General features: G+C 39.1%; 1 pseudogene; it reads right to left on the bottom strand.

The window, feature by feature from the left end:
* Positions 1-18118: 18118 nt before the first annotated feature.
* On the bottom strand, positions 18119-18959 carry Samd3-ps1 (sterile alpha motif domain containing 3, pseudogene 1; annotated as a pseudogene).
* Between the last annotated feature and the right edge of the window lie 403 nt (positions 18960-19362).

Below are 19362 nucleotides of genomic sequence, written 5' to 3' on the forward strand. Positions count from 1 at the left end.
ACTTCACTGTGTGTACAGGATTTTCTAGTCTTACAAAAACACAATGTTTTACTTATGGAAAGGAGACTTTTAATACTTTCCTGCTACGGCTCCTCGGCATGTGTCAAATTAATATTTCTTTAGGTTGATTATATTTAAGTATTAGATATTTGAAATTGTTGTTTGACTTACCTTGAGTTTCCAAAAATATCACCTAGTAAATTTGACTTTAGAAGGGCCGAATTTGCAAAAAAATTTCTGAAACAGCCCTAAACATACTTCTTGACACTCGATACATTTTATTATTCAAAGAAGCATTCTCGGCAATGGCAATTTAAAAAAAATTAAATTTTTGATCTACTGAGAAACATTGAAGATGACCTGTTGAAGTGGAAATTACAGGTTTCTTAACAACTCAGTTGTGTCACGTAATGTTTTCCTGGAAGCTGTCTTGTGAGAGAGCATGTGATGTTTTGATGTTTTGCTGATGTTTAATGAGAGTATAAACTGAACACCACAAACAGTGAGAGGATGTTTCTGTGTTGCTGTACAGTGCAACACTTCACTGGTCTTTGCTGGTTTTCACTGGTATTCTTTGTCTTCACTTCATAGATAGAAATACACAGGTTGCCAAAATATTTCTCCTGATATTCTGGCTGATTCTGGCCACTTCTGCTGACTTGTAGCAATGTTTCAGAGCCTCACTGTTTCTGATGGATCATGCTGCTGCTACAGATTCATGTTTAGTGTCTGCTATTGAATTGGATTGCTGGTGTCCTGACAAAGAAGAGGGGGAATCATCCCAAGAAACTACTTCTAAACAGGTCCACAACCCCATTTTCCTATTAACTGTCTTCTTTCTCCTACCTTTGTCAGTGAGCTAGAAAGGAAGTTGAAGTGTTTATGAACCCTAAATAAAGTAGGTTTTGAAAAATCTAAGCCTACAACTGAAATCCTCTAATGTCAGATATTCAGCTAACACTTAATTTTTTTATAGAAAAATAAGAAAACTTTTCTTTCTAGTTAGGATTCAAGTTTGCTTTACTCCTCAATGATGACAAAAGAAAATGCATATCAAAAATTGTTAAATAATACATTATTTTATAATCTTTTACTAATATGCATTTGACTATATACTAGATGTAGATATAATGTATTTGCTGGAGCCCAGGGAAGGTTCTGGTTAACTTTATTTAGACAGAATATATCAAACCCTATCAAATGTAATTTGAAACACAGATATGTGATAGCCAAGGCATAAAGGCAAGCCAAGACAGACTTGCGTGTGAAAATATGGAATATGAGAAAGCGCCACATATATTCAAGGAATTAAAATGTCACCAGTAGATTACATTATCAGAACCGTAAATACCAAGAAAATCAATTGAAGATGGAGACATGTAAGAGTGGGGATTCAAAGACTGCATAACCTTGCATAAGGAATTCACATTTTCTGTAGCAGATAATGAAAAACCGCTGATAAATTATTATGAAAAACAACACTTAGCAATACGGTACTTTAGAAGCTTGTCTTGGGCGATCATTTGGAGGGAAAGAAATCAAAGAAATAAGCAGGAAGACCAATTATCAGATCGGTTTCAATACTTAATTTTAACAAAATGACAACAACAAAAGCTGATAAGATTGTGTGCAACCCACCCTGTCATACCGATGAAAGGCTGATGAGAATTTAAAAGCATGTACTTTTAAAGGATTTTTCTGCTTTAAGAAGCAGTGTCCTCCTCTCACAAATGTCAGCAGTTGATGGACTTCTGAGCACAGCAACTAGCACAGCAGTCACGCGGTCTGCTTCAGATATAACAGAGGAAGGATCAACCACGACTACAAGGGTAGAGCAAATGGGGGGGGGGGAGGGCCATCCTCCAAGGGCCAGTTTCTCCAGAATAGCTGATGCTGGAGCCTTACCAAGGATGACCCCTGTGATTTCAGCAGTGCACATGGATCTAAGGCCACTTTACAGGGCATGGAGTTCTTTTCTTTTTCTTTTTTTTTTCTTTTCTTTTTTTCCGGAGCTGGGGACAGAATCCAGGGCCTTGCGCTTGCTAGGTAAGCGCTCTACCACTGAGCTAAATCCCCAGCCCCAAGTTCTTTTCTTCTATTAATGGTATTCTTTCAATTCCAGTATGGTTACAGTGAGATTGTAGCAATAGGGCTGCCATCATATATTGCATGTTGAGTTACAAATTACTTCTTGCTTAATTTGCATCAATGTTTGCTTGCTGCTGGTGTGATAAAAGTTTATCCAAAACAAGTAGAGGAGGAAAGGATTAACTTGTTTACAGAGTATAGCCCATTATCTAGAGACACCAGGGAAGTAAGTCAAACCAGGAGCTTGAAGCAGAAACCATGGAGAAAGGTTGCTCTTTTTTATTGGTTTGCTCAGCTGGCCTTCATCCCATTTGCCAAGGTATAAAGCCACCCAGAGTGGGCTTGGCCCTCTTACGTCAATACAATATAAACATGAAGAAAAATGCTGGCAGGCTAATTTGCTGGAGGCAAGTCCTCAATCGAGGTGTTCCCTTCCCTACTCCTTCAAAGTGGCATTAAATCAGCCACTATCATTTGTAAGTTATTGAACCAATTGCAGCCACAACATAAATAAGTAGAAAAAAAGTACATACAGCACTCAGACATCCTTCAGTTTCTCAATGTGAAAGATAGAACGAATAACTTCATTGTAGGCTGTAAAAACATTTATTTTAATGTGTGCGTATGTGTGCTGGAAAGGGTGTGTGGGGGGGGAAGTGCTCAGAGAGAAAGAGGTGAGAGAAGTTGTCACCTGTTTATTGGGGTCTAGTCCATATTCTCTTTTAAATAATTTATCAGAGATGAGATCAAATTGTCCGTAGTATCACTGTAACCTAGACCAGTGACACTCAACCTTCAGAATGTGGTCACACTTTAATACAGTTCTTCATGTGCTGAACTCCCATAATAATTTATTTTATTGCTACTTCAAAACTGCAGTTCTGCTATGGTTATAAACTATCATGCAAATATTTTTGGAATTTGAGGTTTGCCAAAGGGTCACCACCCACAGGTTAAGAACCTGTGGTCTAGACTGTCAGCAGCATGCTAGAAACGGAAGCAAACATGCAAGTTGTCTGACTTCCCACACAGCAGAACTAAGAATAGGTACTTTTGAGTAAGGTTTAATCTTGTGAGGGGAGATTTTAGGTACAGGTTTTATTAAACTGTGTGAGTTGATTGGTAAGAACAAGTGCTATTTCAAAGTAAGTCATGTAAAGTTATATACGTTGAAGTTTAAGGAACACAAGGATGGGGACCACCACTTTCTGCTTTACTACACTTGAATCCAATCTGATTTGTAGGCATATTGTTACTGTACATTGTGTAAACATTATCCGTGTGTTATTCAAATGTTGATTTCTCTGCCCCCATATCTGCTTACACACAAGACATGCCATTGTAGCACTTAGTCTAAGAATCCCAGGTCTCAACGTGGAAACATTGCACCCCGTTTATTCTTTGATTTGTCAGTAAAAGCTGATCAACCAATGGCTGAGCACAGGAGAGCACAGGTTGGACTTCTGATCCCAGCCAGGAGAGGAGTACTGAGAGGAGGAAGAACGGGTTCATCAGAAGGAAAGGGTCCGGAAGCCATCATGGGAACTCATCCGGAGCAGAGAAAGCCGGATCAACACTAAATTGACTAAGATGTAGGAATCTTGGAGATTTTAGCTGGAGGTGGCCAGATTCCTTTAGATCATTAGACTAGACCAGCACTGCTTAGCTCTGGTGCTGAAAAGCTGGACGAAATAAACTTTCTAGTCTCTGTCTCATTCGTTTGGGAGCTAGTCAAGATAAAGAAAAGTTATGACTTTTGAAATTTCACTAGCAATGCTTATGTTTCTTGTTTCTACGTAGCGAAATACTACTCCAAAATACTACTCTGTCCAATTCGTTGTTCAGCGTAGTCATATTGAAAAGTTTTTGACTTGCCCAGAGTGTAATACCCCCAATAAATATAAGGCATAATCCACAAATGCTGCAAATCAAAGCTAGGCTAAAATAGTAATGAGCAAAATACTTTTATATATAAGCTAAATGTTAAAATGTAGGCTAAATAATAAACCATGTTGCATTTGTGACCTTCGCATTTTGAACACCACAGATAATGAAGAAAGTGAACTCCCAGAAGTGTGATATCATCTCACTTAGCAAAACTGGCCAGTGACGGAAGGTTTCACCCGTGGTATTTATTGGAACATAGTCGCTGCACATAGCATGCATTTCATAAAGACAATTTCTCTTACATACGTTATGTGCTTGGGTCACACTCATACTTTCCTCTTCCACAGCTCTTCCCCTTTCTCCACCCCAAGTCTCCCTCCTTCCCTTAGCCTCTCTTCACTTCCATGCTCTGTGTGTGTGTGTGTGTGTGTGTGTGTGTGTGTGTGTGTGTGTGTGTGTGTGTGTGTGCATGTGAATATGTGTTGTACATATGTTTTGTGTATGTGATGTGTTTGTGTGTTACATGTATCCTATATAAAATCTACTCTTGAGGAAAACATGTTACTTGTCTTTGAGTCTTCCATGTTTCAATGAATATGATGATACCCAGTTGCACTCATTTTCCTGTAAAATGCCATAATTGTATCAGGTTTTGTTGCTTAATAAAATCCCATTGTGTATATATGCCAGATTTTCTTTCATTTGTCATTGTTTCTTTGGGGAGGTATCTCTTTTAAAAATATATAATAATTTCATTATTGCTAATATAAGAAAATATAGGCAAACTACGTGTTAAATTACAGTTGAAAATTCCTCTGTCAAACATGTAACAAAGTACTGACCCTAGTGACTGGTGAAGCAAAAACCTATAAACAGGACAAGAGGATGAGCAAGTGAAGCAGCGCCTCCTAGTGGTTGTAATTGGGAAGGCTGCATGTAAAATTAAACTACAGACTGAGGATCCTGACACCAGGGAAGCGTGCTTGCAGACAGTGGCTGGGAAGCTTGAACACATTGGCTTAGACATATGGGGGAAGAAAGGAAGAAACAAAGGACTAAGTGCACAGCACTTCCTCCTTCAAGGCTGACAGGCAGGGAACATGTTTATCATTTGAGAACATTCTCCTCCCTCAGATACCAGCACTCCCTTCTCTCCCGTGATGCTTGAAATGTGTTATCTACGACTCCTGTTTTAGGTTCAACACCTTAAACTGTAATTGTCTAAAACCTTATTTCAAATATAAACCATTACATCGACTACAATGTATTTTTTTATATTTACACAATACACCAGCCTAACCCCAGACTTAATGCTGATACAAATGAAAGAACACATTTTGAAACCCAAGAATGCAAGGTGCCCTGTGATGAGTGGAGGAGGAGTGGAGTTAAAAGCTCAGTGACCATGAAGGATAGCAAGAGGTTTCCTTTTATTGTAGGGACTGTGTGTATCTGGATACCTGAATATTCTTCTTATAACTTTGAACCTTTAAAACATGTTTTCAGTTACTAGGGTTTGGAATCTCTTGATATTTGAAGGGAAGAAAAGATCCCTCCCATAATGGTGCCGTATATTCTAATAATGCCTGTCTTAGGGTTTTATTGCTGTGAAGAGACACCATGATCACAGCAACTTCCATAAAGAAAAAATATTTAATTGGGACTGGCTTACATTTTCAGAGGTTCAGTCCACTATCATCATGGTGGGAAGGATGGCAGCAAGCAGGCAGGCATGGTGTCAGAGCAGCCAAGAGTTCTACATCTTGATCCACAGGCAGCAAGAAGAGTCTGTGTGCCACATACTGGAGTAGGAGACCTCAAAGCCAGCCCCACAGTGACACACTTCCTCCAACAAGGCCCTATGTTATGATTGTTCTACTCCCTATGGGCAAGCATTCAAACACATAAATCTATGGGGGAAATTCCTATCAAACCATCGCAATGCCAGTCTTAAGGTTTTGTTTCCAATCAGCAAGATTATGAAGTAGGGAGGCATGTTCTTTCATTCCCCTATACATCATAAAGGTCGCCAAACCCTATGCTTGGTAAGTCTGGTGGCCTTGTCTCGCCATCACATCAGGTACCCAGAAGCCATGATACACACACACACACACACACACACACACACACACACACGTGTGTGTGTGTTTTCCCTTTTCTCCTCTCATTATAAACAAGCTCACTCATAATAATATTTTTACGGACTTAGGAATATGTGAATTAAAAGGAAAGCCTAGAACAGAGAAAGAAAGTGTGTCTATACTAAACTAGCTTCAACCCCTGTGAATATTCTTCCCATACACCGAGGAAGCTGTTTAGGAAATACATGCCAATATGAGGCATAAATGTCATCTTGATGTCACTGAAAGCAGTGTAAAAGGATATTAGCCTTTCTACAATTACAAGCACTTGTAGAAAAAAATCTTTGTCTGAACATTATGGTGTAACCCTCAATTATTTTATTCTTGCTCAAGTGCATTATCCCATATGTAGCCCCCCCTTTAAAATTCTATGTAGCATTTATAACTAGTTAAAAAGATCTGCCTGTGCAGAGACGCTCAGATAAATGACTCTTGCCTTACTCTCCCTCTCTTTGGCTCTACTTCAGACTTCTATCAACGGCCACTGAGTACATATATCTAGGTGATTTGTGTACTCTTGCTTAATCTTCAACAGTCTTTAAAGCAAAAACATTTTAACGTATTACTTCCAAAGCATGTGCCTTACTATTAATAAAGAAGATCATATGCACTGTGTATAGACCCTTTCAAAATTGCTTATTTCTTATTTTTTTCAATGTAAATGTTAACAAAGGAGACCCAACTTCAGATAGTCATTCTTGAAGGAATATATCTATATTCCACTTAAATAAGCAATCATTGTAGTATTCTCAGTTTCAGGTAATTATTAATTGTGATCCTTTCTTTTCCTTTTATTGAAAATAAAATTTCTCACATACACACCCTGATTGCAGTTTTCCTACCTTCTTTGTCCCCTACCAGTTTCTCCCCTCTTTCCTTCTCAATGCAGATTCACTCCCTTTCTGACTCTCACTAGAAAACAAGCAGGATTCTAAGAGATAATGATAAGATAAAATATTTTATAATAAGATGAAACAAAAACTAATATATCAGAATAGAAAGAAACAGAAGGAAAACAGATCAAGAAAAGGCAAAGAATCAGATATAGACACAGAGAACCACTAGTTCACATACTGAGGATTTCCATAAAAGCAATATACTGGAAACCATAGGATATATTCAACAAAGTTTAAAAAATAAGATAAAAGTTTAAAAGACCCAACCCTGACAGAACAAATGAGACACAGCCTTCAAAGGCGCAGTTGAGTTCATTTTCTGTTGTCCATGGCGCATTCAGCCTGCCCTCAGGGTAGCTTCTTACCCCGGTGAGACTCCACAGGAGAAAGTTGTTATTATTAGTTGCAGTGAGCTTCTAGGTTAGGGATAGACGCATGTGTCTACTTCATTCAGCCCTAGAACCCCATCTGGTGCAGCCCTGTGGACACTGTTTCTGTCTCTACAAGTTCATATGTGAGGTGATCCTTTGTGTCTAGAAGGCCCTGTTTGCTAGGTGTCCTCCATCTCTTCTAATTCTTACGTTCGTTCTGCCTCCTCTTGCAGGCTTCCCTGAACCCGAAGGAGAGGGATTTGATGGAGACAACTCATTCAGGATTGAGTGTTCCAATGTCTCTAACTCTGACTCTCTGTGTATTGTCTAGCTATGGGTCTCTATATCTGTTCCTATCTGGTGCAGGGAATTTTCTCTGATGATGGATGAGTGAGACACTCATGAACATTACTAAATGTTACTAAGAGTCATTTTGTTGCTACATTCTTTTAGTAGAATAGTAGTTTAGATTTTACCCCACTTCCTTGGTCTATCTAGTCTCAGGTTATTGGTCAAACAAGCAGTGTTGGGTATGGTTTCCATCTCACAGAATGGGCCTATTTTTTTCCATACGCTTTCTGCAGTCATTGTACTAGTTTATCTTGCAGGCAGGATACCAGTGCAGAACAAAGGGTTAGAGGCTCAGTTTGTGCTTATGATTCTTTTTTGATAGCTTTCAGAATCACTTCTATACCAAAGATACATGTGGATTTGGTCTAACACTTGCATTTTGTTGTTTGTGTGCCTTTGATTTGGAATAAAGAATATTGGGGCAGGCAGCGAGGAACATGCATTGCTGCCGATGGGAAGATTTTGAGTAACATTAATCACCTAACACAGCAGATACAAGCTAACAGTGGTGAAGTTTCTACGTAAATATTAGCTCAACTTCTCTATACTCAATGAGTCCTTTATACATTTCAGATATTAACCCTCAATTAGATATGCAGTTGATTAAAAACATTTTCTCTATATAAGCTGCTGCTTTGTTCAAATGTTGCTCTCCTTGACCATGCAGAAGATTTTCAGTTCTATGAGACGCCATTTATTAATTTTGATCATTGCTAGCCAGTGCTAACAATGCTGTGTTAAAGGAAGTCTTATCCTGTGCCAACGAGCTTAAGGCCATTCCCCATTTTCTCTTCTATCAGATCCACTCTGTCTGACCTTACATAGAGGTTTTTCATCAATTTGGAGTTGAGTTTTATATAGGAGGTTAAGTATGAATCGATTTGAATTCTTCTACGTGCAGATTCCAATTTGACCAGTGCTATTTATTAAAGTTGCTATCTTTTTCTAGTATTTCTCACTTCTTTATCAAAAATCATGTGTGCGTGATTTCTTTAATTTGATTTCATTGACCAACATATCTGTTTTTGTGCCAATATCATGTGGTTTTTATCACTCTAGCTCTGTAGTACAACTTGAAATTGGGGGGGGAGGGGGAACCTCCAGCAGTTCTTTTATTATTCACAATTGGTTTTAGTTATGTTTGTCCATATAAAGTCAGAAAGTTCCCTTTTAAGGTCTGTAAAGAATTGTTGGGTTTCTGATGATAATTGCATTGAGCCATCATTTTTGGTAGAGTAGCCATTCTGCCATGTCAATCTTACCAATCTTTGAGAACGTAAGATCGTCCATCTTGTGGGCTCTTGAATTCCCTATTTTCAGTGACTTGATGTTTATACCATACAAATTTTTCACTTGTTTGAATAGAGATACCCAAGATACTTTGTATTATTTTAGGCTATTGTGAAAAGTGTTTGTTTCCCTGTTTTGTTCTCAGACTGTCAATTGTATACAGGAGAGCTACGGATTTTTGTGTGTTATCATTTGTGTCTAGCTACTTTGCTGAAAATGTTTATCATCTATAAGAGTTCTTCAGTGTAATGCTTAGGGTCACATATGTATACTACAATATCATCTGCAAATAATTATACTTTGATTTCTTCCTTTCTAATTTGTATCCCTTTGATCACCTTCACTTGTCCTGTCTAGTTAAGACTTCAAGTATATGCAATTGGTAGGGAGAGAGTGGAAATCATTGTCTTGTTTTTATTGTAGTAGAAATCCTTTGACTTTCTTTCCATCTAAGTTGGTGTGGGTCATGGACTTGCTGTAAACTGTCTTTATTATGTTGATGTATTTCCTTTGTATTTCTAATCTCTCCAGGACATGTATCATGATGTGGTGTTGTATTTTGTCAAAGATCTTTTCCACACTTAATGAAATGATCCTGTGGTTTTTGACTTCCAGTTTGTTTATACGGTAGATTACACTTAACAATTTGCATGTTGAACCATCCATGCATCACTGGGATGCAGCTTACTTGATAAGGGTGGGCGATCTTTGCAATGTGTTCTTAGATTTGCTTTGCAAGTATTTTATTGTAAAGGAAAGTGGTCTCTAAGTCTTTTTGTTGGATCTTTATGTGGTTTGGGTATCAATGTAACTGTGACTTCATAAAATGAATTCGGCACTGTTCCTTATGTTTCTGTTTTGTGGAATAACGTAAGGAGTATTTGTCAGTAACTCTTCTTTGAAAGCCCAGTAGAATTCTGAACTAAAATCATCTATCTCTAAGCTTTTTTTTTTTTAAGAATTTGGGGTTGCTTAACTTTTAATTATTGTTTTTATTAAACTAAGTATTATAGGCATCTTTAAATTTCTGTCTCGTTTTGATTAAACTTTGGTAAGTGGTAATTTTTATTCTCTGAATATTATTTTTTCTTTTTTTCCCATTTTTTATTAGATATATTTCTTTACTTGCATTTCAGATGTTATTCCCTTTCCCAGTTTCCTGTCCATAAGTCGTCATCCCTTCCCCTTTCCCCATACAGGTATTCCCTCCCCCATGTGAGTATTCCCCATTTTTTTGTTTTGTTTTTTTAAAGAAAATTGTCCATTTCTTTTAGATTTTCCAATTTGGTGAAGAACAGGTTTGTAAAGTGTGCCTTTTGTTTCATTGATTTTTTTTATAATTTTTTCTCTTTTTTATTTCAGCACCCAGTTTGATTATTTCTTGATGTCCCCTCCCCTGGAGTTCGGTTTCTTATGTTTGTTCTAGAGCTGTCAGGTACACGCTATTATTATGAAGTATCCTCGATCTTTTATGTAGGCATGTATTGCCATAAGATTCCCCCTTACAACTGCCTTCATTATGTTTCAGTATGTTGTATTTTTACTTTCATTCAATTTTAAAAGACTTTAACTTCTTTCTTATTTCTGTCCTGATTCATTTTTTCATTCAGTAGAGGATTGTTCAGTTTTCATGAGTTTATAAGCTTTTTCTTATTTCTGTTGTTGTTGGTACTCAGTTTTAATCCATGGTGGTCACTTGGATACAAAGTGTTATTTTAATTTTCTTATATCTGTTAAGACTTGCTTTGTCTCCATATTTCCTCCTGTGGAGTATTTTTGTTCCCCCTTCTAAGAAGGACTGAAGAGTCCACACTTTGGTCTTCCTTCTTGAGCTTCATGTGGTTTGTGAGTTGTATCTTGGGCATTTCAAGCTTTTGGGTTAATATCCACTTAGCAGTGAGTACATACCATGTGTTTTTTATGTGATTTGGGTTACCTCACTTAGGATGGTATTTTCTAGTTCTGTCCATTTGCCTAAGAATTTTATGAGGTAAGAACACAGGAATAGACATATGGTTCCATCCAAATATGTAGTGGAGGATGGCCTTGTCAGGCGTCAATGGGAGGAGAGGCCCTTGGTCCTGTGAAAGCTTGATGCCCTTCTTTAGTAAGGGTTCTTAAATGCTTCATCCTACCTTATAGCCTACCGACGAAAGGTAAGGGAGGAAGATGGTTAATAGAACATGGAGGACATGGAACTCTTTGGAAGTCGCTCTTTGGAGTGACTCCAATCTTCATTGTCAGCAGTCTATTGTGCTAGCAGCAGCAGCTTGATAGAGAAGAAATCATGAAGGTCTGCAAATCAGCAAGACTCCACTGAAGCAACAGGAAGCAGCTGGAACACCATTGTCAGTTCTTTGGTATGTTTCTCTCTGTGAACTCACAAAAAGGAAAGATCAAAGAAGAAAGCGAGGCAAATCAATGGCACAGTATCATCCACTGTCTACTGGGCTTTACTTATACACTTCCCAAACATCACATACTCTCTCAAGCACTCCAGCAAAACATCCCATGCCTTTTCATCAGACAGCTTCTGGGAAAATATCACATGACTGAGTCTCCAACGAGACTCTAACCAGGAATCCCCACTTCGGTATGCAGAGAAAATTTTAGAGAACATTTCATGAGATATAAAGAAGGAGAGATATTCTTCTGTGTTTGAGTGAAATTTTCTGTAAATATCTGTTAGGTCCATTTAGTCTATAACATCTGTTAGCTCCAGCATTTTGTTTTTGTCTTTGCTTTCTTTTTGTCTAGATGCCCTGCCTATTGGTGAGAGTGAGGTATTGAAGTCTCCCACTATCAGTGTGTAAATATGTGATTTAAGCTTAAGCGGTGTTTCCTTTAGGAACTTGGGTGTCCTTGAATTTGGAACATAGAACTTCAATGTTAACAATTTCAATCTCCTCTTGGTAGAGTTTTCTTTTAGTGAGTATGCAGTGTCCTTCCCCATCCCTTAGGATGTGAATTTCTCAGATATTATTAAAATGGCTACACCAGTTTTCTTCTTATGTCCTTTTCCTTAGAATAACTTTTCCCAATCTTTTAACTTTTCTGAGGTAATGGCTATCCTTGATATTGAGGTATGTTTCTCAGATGCAACTGAAAATTGAACGTGTTTTCAGATTCACTCTGCTAGTCTGTGCCTTTTTATTGGGGGAATTGAGACCACTATTATTCAGAATTATCAAAGAAAAGTACTTATTGATTCCTGTTGTTATTTTGTGGTGGTGGTGGTGGTGGTGATGGTGGCAGTGACAGTGTGTGTGTGTGTTTGTGTGTGTGTGTGTGTGTCTGTGTGTGTGTCTGTGTCTGTGTCTGTGTGTGCATGCATGCATGCGTGTGTGAGTACGTGTGTGCGTGTTTTCCTTCTTGTCTTTGTTTGGTGGGTTTTTGTTCTTTGGCTTCTGTTACCCTTTTTGTTTTTAGGAGGGTAGATGCACGTTTTCTGGTAGGGATTTCTTCTGTGATCTTAATAGGTGTGGCCTTTGGGTTTCTGGGTAAAATGTGTTTCTAGGTTTCAGGTATTAGGAGCTGAAATGTAGAAATGGGGAAAGGAGGAAACTAAGGAATTTCACAAGAGGGAAAAGAGTAGAATGGTCACAAAGATTTGATTAGTCCCCTTAGAATGGGTATAAAGATTAAGAAGACATAATAAGTTGTCTGATATGGGGCTGGTGATGAGACCTGGGGGGTAATTCAAAAGAGAAGAGGGAAAATGATGATGTGAAGTGTGTCTTTACTAGTCTACTTGTTACTCTGGCAGGCATGGCTGGTCGGTTCCCTGGAAATGCCTACTGGAGTTGGGTCAGGAATAACAGGATAGGTAAGGAGGAAGTTGGAGAAGATCTTCATGATCTATGATCAGCTGAAGATGGGGCGGAGAGTAGGGGGAGGCTGCACCAGGCAGTCTGATACATGTTTGGGAGTACGACTAAGAGACTGGATTTAGAGAAGGGAGATATGATAATCTGCAGTTAGTGTACCTACTTCTCTGGCTGGAGTGCTAATTTTGGATTTTTTATCTTGAAACACACATCAAGTGCAGAAAAATCATAGCTTCTAAGTTCAAGGACAGCAGTGTACTAACTCTGAGTTATAAGTTGTGCTAAGGTAAATTTATTCTGGCAACAAATACAATGCTTAAATTTAGATGGATTCAACTGAGCTTTTAAAAAGTAATTTCAAAACATATCCTAGGCTATTTCTGAGAATTTCATGATTGAAGGAAAGCAAAGAGAATTTAAATTCATCTAAATTATCAGACTGCAAAACCTTGGCAGAATCTTCCTTCTATCATGCTGCAAGCACAATAAGAAAATGAACCAAATATGGAGATAATAAAGCATTTAACAGTGATTTACATAGTTCTGCACTGGCAAAACACTGTGATCTTAGGCAATACAGAGATGTGCATATATTTACTTCAAAATACAGATGTTGGAAATAAATTTTTAATGAGTCTGTCTCTTTTATAGGTCTTTGACATGGTTGACATAAATCTAAATTTCTAGCATTTTAATTTCTTACCAGTTTCTCATTACTAAATATCAGATGCATAAATAATCATCATGTATAAACATTATGCTCAAAATAACTTCAAAATTGCACTGTTCCTTTTCTTGTAATACTAAAATTCAAATCTTGTCTGCAGATTGCAACAAAATTTATTATTATTTAATTTTTTGCAATGTCCATTCACATTTTTTTCTTAAAAAATACTATAAGAAATGTATCTTTATGTTAGTTCTTGCTATTCATATTACTTGTTTCATGCTGAAATAATTACAGAAACAGAAATTATCACATTCTGTCTTTCTGGAAGTTTGCACATTACCCAGTTCTGTACATGAAGAGAATATAACAACCCAGACTTGTGCCCATTTCACTCTGCTTATTAGGGAACAAATATCAGTACAGGGACAGGTGTCTGCTCAGCTATCTGCCAGTTTCCTGCCCACTGCCAAGTCTGAGGTCGTAGCTATGTGCCACTGGAATATACCATCCTCACTTTTTGTTTGTTTCTTCTTCTCTCATTCATGAAATCCTACCCAAAGTTTCTCCTCCCTCCACTCCTCCCAGCTCCCCCTTCCCCTTCCTACTCTCCCAGAGCTCCTCAGTTTCTCTTCAGAAAAGAGTCCTTTCAAGGATATCAACCAAACATGGCATAACACGGTACAATAAGACTAGGCACAAACCTATCAAGGCTGGATGAGGCAACCCAGTAGAAGAAAATGGATCCCAAGAGCACACAAAAGACTCAGACACCCTACTCCCCCTGTTAGGAGCCCCATAGAGCAGCAAGCTCCACAACCGCAACATATATGCAGATGACCTAGATTAGACCCATGCAGGCTCTGAAATTGGCACTTCAGTCTCGGTGAGTCCCTTTGAGCCCAGGTTATGTGATGGGTTTTCTTGTGGTATCTTTGACCCCTCTAGCTCCTGCAATCTTTCCTCCCCCTTTTCTTCAGGGTTCTCTGACCTCTACCTGCTATTTTTCTGTGAGTCTTTACGTGTTTCCATCAGATGAAACCTGTCTGATGAAAATTGGATGAGGCATCAATCTACGAATATAGCAGATTATGAGTAGAATCACTTCATTGACATTTTCCTGTTTCCTTCCTCCTTCCTTCCATCTTTCCTTCCTCTCTCTCTCTCTCTCTCTCTCTCTCTCTCTCTCTCTCTCTCTTTCTTTCGTTTTCTTTCTGCCAGTCATTTTTAGTTCTGCCCTAGACCTCTGGACTGTCCAACTTCTGGTTCCTGGCTATTCAGACATCTAGCCAGTCTTGACCCTTCAGTTTGGCCTTCAGTCACTGGTTGGCACTCCCACATGTTCCAAGCAACTGTTACCTCAGTACATCTTTCAGGCAGGAAAAATTTTAGGCAGAAGGTCTTGTGGCTGGGTTGGTGTATTAATTCCAGCACTGGAAGCTTTGCCTGGCTACAGAAAATTGCCTGCTCTAGCTCCGTATCCCTATTGCTAGGAGTCTTCGCTAGGATTACCCTGGCAGATTCCACGAAGGTTTAACTTCACTAGGTTTTCAAATGGCCCTCAATTCCAGTACTCTATCCTTCCTCAGGCCCCTGCCTGATACCCTCTTTCCCCATCCCTACAAGCTCTCAGTCTGTCTGCAAAACCTATTTTATTTCTCCTTCCCAGGAAGAATCCATGTGTCCACCATGAGCCACCTTGTTAAGTAGCCTCTCTGGGTTTGTGAGCTGTGCATGCTTATCCTCTATTTAACAGCTACCATGCATTTATAAACGGTTATGTACTGTGTGGTTTTAAACCTAGAACAAACTGTGGAGGTGTCTGTTTAACACATCAACATAAACCTGGCTACTTCCATTTCCCTGCATCCCTATGTCCCTACCTGCAACAGGGCTGTCCTGGCTGGCATACCCTGCCACCGTCTCTGAACTTTCTGGCCCAGCAGGCTGGGCTGCTATTCTTTATATAAATAATCCAGACATTTTGGTTATATACTCCTTTTGTACCTTTGAGTCTCCCGGCTGCTGCATCTGGTTCCACTGGTCTCCCCTCTCCTGACATGTTCCAGCTCTGGGTCTTGTACACTCTGGACTCTCCTGGATGTCTCTTCCTCTGGCCACGTTTTGCCACACATCTACCTTCTCCACCATACTCAAGGAGCAGTCATATTTCCTTCTCTCTCTCTCTCTCTCTTTCTCTCTCTCTCTCTCTCTCTCTCTCTCTCTCTCTCTCTCTCTCTCTCAACTCATATACCATGTTTGTGTTTACGGGTCTGGGTTGCCTTCCTCAGCATTTTTTTTTTTTGAGTTCTTCGTATTTGAGCCTATTTTTTTCTTTATGTGGATCTGGAACATGAAGGGGAGAGGAAAGAAGAGGAGAATGGAGGGGATGAAAGGAGAAAAAAAGGAGAAGAGGTAAGGAAAGAGGAGGGGAAAGGGAGATGGTGAAGAGAAGGGAGGAGGTAGAAAAGGTGGAGGGGAGAGAAAGAAGAGAAGGAGAAGTAAACAACATTTGATGAAAAGTTTGATGTGTCAGACAATTCTAAAGGTGACAGACCATGATTCTGTCCTCATATGATGTAGGAAAAAGATAATAATTACTTCAGCTAAATCAAAAATGAAATGTATGTTTTTAAGAAGTATATATAAAGTTAGACCGCAGGGAGACAATTAACCCTATTAAAAATGGGGTTCAGAGCTAAACAAAGAATTCACAGCTGAGGAATGCCGAATGGCTGAGAAACACCTAAAGAAATGTTCAACGTCTTTAGTCATAAGGGAAACGCAAATCAAAACAACCCTGATATTTCACCTCACACCAGTGAGAATGGCTAAGATCAAAAACTCAGGTGACAGCAAATGCTGGCGAGGATGTGGAGAAAGAGGAACACTCCTCTATTGTTGGTGGGATTGCAGACTGGTACAACCATTCTGGAAATCAGTCTGGAAGTTCCTCAGAAAATTGGACATTGAACTGCCCGAGGATCCAGCTATACCTCTCTTGGGCATATACCCAAAAGATACCCCAACATATAACAAAGACACGTGCTCCACTATGTTCATAGCAGCCTTATTTATAATAGCCAGAAGCTGGAAAGAACCCAGATGCCCTTCAACAGAGGAATGGATACAGAAAATGTGGTACATCTACACAATGGAATATTACTCAGCTATCAAAAACAATGACTTTATGAAATTCATAGGCAAATGGATGGAACTGGAAAATATCATCCTGAGTGAGGTAACCCAATCACAGAAAAACACACATGGTATGCACTCATTGATAAGTGGCTATTAGCCCAAATGCTTGAATTACCCTAGATGCCTAGAACAAATGAAACTCAAGACGGATGATCAAAATGTGAATGTTTCACTCCTTCTTTAAAAGGGGAACAAGAATACCCTTGGGAGGGGATAGGGAGGCAAAGTTTAGAACAGAGGCAGAAGGAACACCCATTAGAGCCTGCCCCACATGTGGCCCATACATATTCAGCCATCCAATTAGACAAGATGGATGAAGCAAAGAAGTGCAGGCCAACAGGAGCCGGATGTAGATCGCTCCTGAGAGACACAGCCAGAATACAGCAAATACAGAGGCGAATGACAGCAGCAAACCACTGAAGTGAGAAAGGGACCCCGTTGAAGGAATCAGAGAAAGGACTGGAAGAGCTTGAAGGGGCTCGAGACCCCTTATGAACAACAATGCCAAGCAACCAGAGCTTCCAGGGACTAAGCCACTACCCAAAGACTATACATGGACTGACCCTGGACTCTGACCCCATAGGTAGCAATGAATAGCCTAGTAAGAGCACCAGTGGAAGGGGAAGCCCTTGGTCCTGCCAAGACTGAACCCCCAGTGAATGTGATTGTTGGGGGGAAGGTGGTAATGGGGGGGGATGAGGAGGGGACATCCACAGAGAAGGGGAGGGGGAGGGGTTAGGGGGATGTTGGCCCGGAAACCGGGAAAGGGAATAACAATCGAAATGTAAATAAGAAATACCCAAGTTAATAAAGATTGAAAAAAAGTAAAAAAAAAATAAAACAAAATCATAAAAAGTATATATATATATGGTAAATTACATATATAATTACATTACACATTATAATTACATGGAATAAATATTTGTGTATTATTTAATATATTTAACTTGACATATTAATATATATTCTCACTCATAAGGGAAATGTTATCTGTTATGTAAAGGATAATCATACTGTTCAAAAACCCAGAGAGGCTAAAAAACCAGGAAGGCTTAAGGGGACAAATGGATCTTCCTGAAAAGGAGAAACAGAATAGGTTTTGCAGATGGACTGAGAGCAGATAGGGATGGGAACATATATAATATCATAAATAAATATTTATTTTATTATATATAATATGTAGTTATATATGCACTTTAATATATATGTGCACTGTAAAAGATATATATATACACACATATATATGTACATATACATATGTACATATTTATATACATATATATATATAATGAACAGAGACAGGAAGCATTCTGAATTTTTTTTGCAAACTTTTGATTTTATTGGTAACTTTTAAAGGGTATCTTGCTTTGCTTTCATGCTACAATTTATTGTCATGTTATTAATCTGCCGAGGTTTCCGAGTGTTTAGGATTCAGGCTTACGTTTTTCTGCACAATTTTAATTTCATTAGATCTTAAGTCAGCAAAAGATTTCCTTGTCTGGCTTCTTCGGTGTCCAAATTTACCCTTATTTGTCATGACTTGTTCATCATCTTCTATGGTTCTTTGGACATACTTAAAGTGATCTTTGAGGGTTCATTTCCTCCACCCCAAAAAAAGCAACAACTGTCCTTATCCAGGAAAGGGTGAGCTGCAGCAGAGCATTGACCACATCGTTGTATTGCTGGGTGGTAGGGTACAGCGAGCCTTCCAGGTACTTAGGCAGATCTGTCTGGAGAAACTCAATGATCCTTATCCAGATGCTATGGTTGAGGAGCTTCTACTCTGCTAACATGCACTTGACATCATAGGGAAAATTCGGTAAGATGGAGGACTTAGTCCACTGTTATGCTTTATGCCTTGCTAGAACATGTTTTACATTTCTTCTCTGCTCCAACACTCTTTGGTAAATGAGTCTATTGTCAAGGACAGCTGAATGCTGTCCCCATGGCTGGTGGGACTGAGTTTTTGTTCATGCTCAGGGGTCACTTGTGCCAGGGTCAGCAGGGACGTCTCTGTGAAACCTCCCGAGGGCTTCAGCCCTTAATTGCTGTGCTTGTATTAATGAAGTTCATCAGAACAGCCTGGTGTCCAATTTTCTTTACCAGTTTCTGTGCCATCCAATCATTAAGGGCCAGGAGTGCGGCCCCACTGGTTTCTTCCTCTTGAAACCTGAGGACTAGCTCGCCTAAGTTTTCTCCAACAATGCTTTGCACACCTGATCAACTGACCACGTTTCCATTGCTGGATTCTTGTCAATGCACCTTCTCCTACTTGATTTCCACGGGCATCCCTCTGCTTAACATTCTGAAAATTTTAAATCTTTCTGTGAATACGATGTTAAAACATTTTCTAAGTATCTATTTGAGACTACTTTGGTTTACCGTTCGTGAATTTATCTCAAGTAAAAATTATATTTTAACAGAATCCTTGGCTGAGAGTAAGCTAGATGCATTATGAGAAGGAAAGGGAGACCAGCACTCATGAGGAATTGTAGGATCGAATGGAAGGGAGTAGGGTGGGCAGAGACATGTCTGGGTCCCTGGGAAGGAGATTCTGTGAGCAGGGGACATAAGTGGGAAGAGTGGTGATACCAAATATTACATGTGATTTGAAGCGGTTATGGGATATTCAAAACTGAAAAA

The sequence above is a fragment of the Rattus norvegicus genome, chromosome 2, assembly GCF_021556685.1.
Source record: "Rattus norvegicus strain SHRSP/BbbUtx chromosome 2, alternate assembly SHRSP_T2T, whole genome shotgun sequence".
NCBI classification, from domain to species: domain Eukaryota; kingdom Metazoa; phylum Chordata; class Mammalia; order Rodentia; family Muridae; genus Rattus; species Rattus norvegicus.